General features: G+C 33.4%; 1 long non-coding RNA gene across 7 annotated transcripts; it reads left to right on the forward strand.

Annotated features, from left to right (window-relative positions):
* The first annotated feature begins 668 nt into the window (after positions 1-668).
* On the forward strand, positions 669-4,973 carry LOC107810876 (uncharacterized). 7 transcript variants are annotated; one of them, XR_012696661.1, is made up of 6 exons: positions 676-822; positions 1,080-1,122; positions 2,192-4,103; positions 4,211-4,289; positions 4,443-4,562; positions 4,701-4,973. It is a non-coding gene; the product is annotated as an uncharacterized LOC107810876 (long non-coding RNA). The 7 variants fall into 7 exon arrangements; XR_001653773.2 differs by having other exon boundaries at positions 677-822; positions 2,192-2,330; positions 3,613-4,289; XR_001653770.2 differs by having other exon boundaries at positions 677-822; positions 1,085-1,122.
* Positions 4,974-5,588: the final 615 nt, after the last annotated feature.

Raw genomic sequence — 5,588 nt, forward strand, 5'->3', positions numbered from 1 at the left:
TTAATGTCTTAAGCTTTTAGGTTGTACATGAAGTTTTCTTGGCTCTTTTGATTTATAGAAGAAATTTTCTTGGCTCTTTAATTTGATGGCAGTTAGGTAAAGTTCAAACTGTTTGATCATGTACTCATGGTTTTTATAAGTAAGTACTATATATCCACCACACAAAAAAATATTCATGTAAAGTTGATTGAATATCTATCAAACTATTATTAAGCATATTATTTAATATATTTATGTGATTTCTTAAAATTATATGGGATACACGCGCGAAGCGCATGCTCAAAACTAGTAAAATGAAAGTACAGTGAGACCTCTCTATAACAACATCCTTATATAATGGCACTTCACTATAAAACTCAAGTTTTTCCGAAACCAAATTTCATGTTTTATTATAATATATATTTTCTATAACAGCAATTCGCTATAATATCCAAAAATATCTTGAACAAACGAGGTTGTTATAGAGAGGTTTGACTGTAGTAGAAAATGACTCCTTCAATTTAGAATAATACTATAATTAGCACATGCAAAGACAATAATGCGTGGACGGGTGGAGTACTTTTCTCCTATCTAATAAGAGGGACTTAGCACACACCTGGACGACATGCCTGCTTCACACTTCAAGAATAATTTTGTCTTTTTATCTAATTTTTAAACTTCACTTGGATTATATCGACCACTTTGGGAAATCTGGCAATCACCGCTCTCTACAAGCTCTTCTTTGGCTTCTCTCTTCTCACTCTTCTTGTTCTTATCCGTACCAGGCAGACAGCTCCTCTTTGTTCTCAACTTTGCGGTTTATAGATTTTACACCTTCTTCAGGTGAGCGTTCTATTAGCACTGTTTCTATTAATTTAGTTTGCATTATTTGGGCCCCTTTGATTCTGATTTCCTTTATCACGTATTTCCAATACTACGGAGTATTATCTTTTGCAATTTTCTATTATTTGAATTTTGTGTTCCCATCGCTGCTTTCTGTTGCTCTGTAAGTGTTTCGGAAAGTTCTTCAATGAATTAGGATTTCCATAAGATTTTCTAATTATCTTTGGGTTTAATTTGTGGCTTCATGACTTGGGAAGAGAAGTGGCTGGTTGGACCTGCTTTGGATTTCGATATGAAAAGGTAATACACGGACGAACTATGCCCTCTCTTTAACTTGGGGTGTTTAAAAAAGAATGAAAAACTTTTGAAACTTCTAATCTTAAACCGATCATAACATTCGTGTCATTGAAAAAACTTCTAAAATTTATGATCTTTAATAAAACAAGGCTATGAAAGCTTCCATTAGGGGTTTTGTGTAAAGTAGAGTCTCTACAAGTTGGATATTGATAGATAGATAACTCACCCCTGATAAAAAAATTGGTAACTTACGGAAAAAGCTAAAATGAAGTTGATAAACTAAATACACCGGATGACCGGATTAAAAAAAAAGGGAGTCTTTGTATAAAATTAAGCAAGTGAGACGGTATAAACAAGTTGCAGATATCTATTGCAAAAATAAAAATACAGCTAACTATTTTGCCAATTCTGAAATATGTAATAAGAATAGATCTATATAAGTTTATGATATCTCAAAGTAAACTTCACTAATAAGTTATCACCATAGCATGACCAGTATGATAGAGAGTTAGTAGCTGTTATTACCAAGGTTCTTCAAAACATTCTGTTAAGAACAATGAGAATTATGATCAAAACTTATGTAGAGATTCTTAGTGATCTTTACTTGTGTAAGATGTTCCTTGCATTAGAACTTAGTATGAATGATGTGCTAAGTAAATATTTGAACAGACGTGTTTATCACTTTATTTCCAGCGTTTATCACTCCTACCTAAGGCGGACCCACATATAGAAGAGTGGCTGCTGAAACACCCATTAAACTGCTAATGAGCATATATAATAAAATTGATATTTTAATACTATATGATATGAATTGTTCATTAAGCACCTATAGCATTGGATAGTCTTCTGCTGCATGAGGTTAAGAGGATTCGCAAAGGCTGCTAAAGCACTTCGCCAGAGAATGGTTTAGAAGCAATATTTTCATTTGGAACTTATTTATTTATGTCCATGTAGTGACTGATGTACAATTATTCAGAATTAGCTTAGAGTAATACAAAAAATGATGAATTTATCTTTAGATGTAAAATGACAATCACCTTTTCAGAAGTATGGTTCGTCTCTCTTTTCACAGGTTACGGGTTGCGGCTAAGACAGACCCAAACAGAGAAGGGTGATTGCTCGAGCACCCATTGACTTGAAATTCTAGGTCCGCCACTGGTCCGACTCTTGAATCTTTTTGTGCTTATTTTCTCTTCCACTGGAAACACGAGGTAACACCCAAAGTTTGAATTCAATTCAAACATAGAACAAAATGGTGCTCCATTATAGCACTTATTCGTACTCTCTTAGCTTTCTTTTAATTGTATTTTGCAAAATCCTGCAACTTGAGTCAATGCGCATCGTATATTAGTTCTCTGGTTCCTAATTTTTTCTTCTTTTATACTTTATTATCTTTCAAAGAAAAGCTTCGTGAAAAAATGCACGTCTTTAAACTGTAAAGTCATCTATTTGTTATTTTACATGATCATCCGATACTTGGGTCGCACAAATGAACGGTAGAAATTAAACAATTTATCAGCTATAAAGAATTTATCAGGAATTCACAGATATATGACCAATTTGTAAGTCCTTTTATTTCTCCCAGTGATTTTTCCTTCCTGAATGAGAACTATACAATGTATGATAAAATTATATGCATAGAAACACGATAATTTACATCTGTTGCTAATGCTATTCAATATTGCTAATTCTCTGTATTGCTTGGCCAATATGTGGAGTTCATTTTCATCATATGGGGAGTGACTGTTTCGTTTCTCTTATCGATCTTAGATTTCTCAAAGTTCTCTATCTCCAAACAGTTCTCCTCTTACTCCTCTGATCTTAATGTTGCTACTGAATTTTTCTTTCTGGATCATTATTTTCTGGTGGGTATTCTTCTTTTTAGCTTTTGTTTCTTCTATCATCTGTTTTATCTTCGATGACATGTTAGGAATTTGTGTTTTCTTATGAGGTCTTAGGGCTATCGGGCACAGAAACTTTAACATGCGAAGAGCTTTTGTAACTTAGGTGTTTGAGAAATTTATTCGAAGTAGGCTTTCTATTATATTTCTTATGCATCTCACTGCTTTCTCCCTTCTCTGGTATTATTTCATGGTTCTTTTGACAAGGATTATGTTGTAAAAACTAGCTTTGAACATTACATAGAGACTGAAGTATTACTTTCTCTCAATGCCAAAACGCATCAAAATCTCCATCCAGCAAGTTTTTTTTATCTCTGTGTTCTTCAGTTGTTGCTTCGATTTTTTGTGCCTATCAATATTTGATTTTCTTTCACCGTTCATTAATGATTTGAGGTGAGCTCCTTGCTTGTTCTTTTTGTTTCTTTTTTCAGTTATTTCTGTTTACCTTATGATTCTAGGTGCTTCGTTGTCTCTACTTATAAGAGAGAAACAAAGAGAAGTTTTCTTTTTTACATACAAAAGAAGTTACTGAAACAGTTTGGATCCATGCTTGTGAAAACTGGGAATCTAATTTGACCTCTTTGTCACACAGGGTCATTCAACAGTTTCATTTCTTTTGGATGAATCACTGATCTTTATTTTGGTTAGCTTGACTGCAGGTAGAGAGATTCTTTACCGGAAATACTGTAAAATAAAATCGCATATTTAGGTATCCCATGTAATTAATTAGACTTCTAATTTTTTCTTAATGTGAACCACATAATATTTAGGAGGCGCTTCATTATTGTTCCGGGATCTTCAAATAAGGCCTGCCAATTAATGTTTACACTTTACACTGTTTGTAAACTTCTAAATTTCCTTTAAATGTTTTCCCTTCATTTGATACGTCTTTGACTTTGACAGTTAATGCCATGCTTTACTTATTAGGAGATTGGTTACTGTTGTAATATTTTCGCTTGGCTTGAAAATTTGTGTTTAATTTTAATATGCTCGGTAGCTTTTAGTTGATTTTGAAGTAGTTCACCAAGATGACAAAAGAAACAAAATAAATATGCATTTGAAGAGGTGCTGAGATCCACTCAGGTAAACTGGTTTTATGTGTCTTAAAAACCTGTATGTTTTACCAAGCTCTTCTTTTTATCAGTTTGAGATTGTGTATGAATGTTACTATGATTTGTTATACTTGAAAGCGATTGTTCTTGCCCATTGGATGAAGAGGAGCTAAAGGCCAAAAAGTTTTCAAGGCATCTGATGATAACATATGATAAGGTAGTTGTTATGGTGCAATTGATTGTCTTTATTCTGAAACAGTGAATTATTCTCTGTTAAATTCTCTTATGATGAGGTTTGTCAGTTGTGACTTCCTTATCCTTGCATTTTACATCATTACTCAAGGTAATTTGCCTCTTCGTACTGTTGAAGGTGGGGAATTACACTGGTAAAATATTACAAACCAGCAGATGCAACCAATTATACACCTATTTCATGTTGCAATTACATGTGGAGATGACATAATAGTTACTGGCTTGAAGATGTATATTGGTAAGCTCCCGTTTATTTTTTCTTGCTTGTACTATGTCCAAATTACGGACGATGATTTATTGGTCTACTAACAATTGGAAGTTCAAAGTGCTTCTCTCATATCTGTATTTCGTCTCACATATCTATATTTACTGATAGGTGTTTCGGATATAACAAGAGTGGCAACTGAGATGGGCACTGTAGTTGATTGTCGAAAGGGAATGATGGGTTAAATGTGCTTGTGCTGAAAATACAAATTTTCTATATTCTTGTGGCTATTACATCAATAGTATTTAGCTGTAATCAGTACCTATGGTTATCCGGATAGCAGTAGCATTGTAGAGTGTTTTACGTCCTCTTTTGCAGATATTGTACTATCATACATACTATTTATATGATGGATGAAAAGCCTACTGGTTATGATAGTCCATAGTTAGAGATGAGTACTATTTTGGTGACGCCGGAATACTTGAAAAAATCAAGCATACTGCTTAACCTGTTGGGCCCACCTTTATCTAGTACATAAGCTAAAAAACAGTACAAAATATAGGTTGACTCATATAATCCGTCAAAAGACCCGTTATCAACTCGTATTGTTAGCTTCCAACCCACTCATTTGCTAGCACAAGAATATGCAACAAGACACTGAGTTGACATCAAGGAAAATTATTTTGGAACATGGATGCAATTAACATTTTTTAATGGAATTGACACTGAAAACACGTGCGAAACATGCGTGCAGTGATTAGTATTAAAAATAGTGCGACTATGCTTGTCCTGATTCGTTTCTTTACTTCCTGAGTTCCTTCTTCCATATAAATTTCTTTTTTCCTTTCTTTCTATTGTAGACTACTTAAGTTAATTTCTCTTCGTTCCCTATTTGAGTAATTTCACTATCAATGTTAAGGTGACATTATTAAGGCTTTTAATACAAGCCAGTCGATAAAAAATAGTTACACCGCTAGTCAAATAAAAAATATATATTATATACTCCTTATTAATATATAAAAGATATATTTATCGGCTGTCGAACGATTTGTCTAGATT

The sequence above is a fragment of the Nicotiana tabacum genome, chromosome 11 (assembly GCF_000715075.1).
Source record: "Nicotiana tabacum cultivar K326 chromosome 11, ASM71507v2, whole genome shotgun sequence".
NCBI lineage: Eukaryota > Viridiplantae > Streptophyta > Magnoliopsida > Solanales > Solanaceae > Nicotiana > Nicotiana tabacum.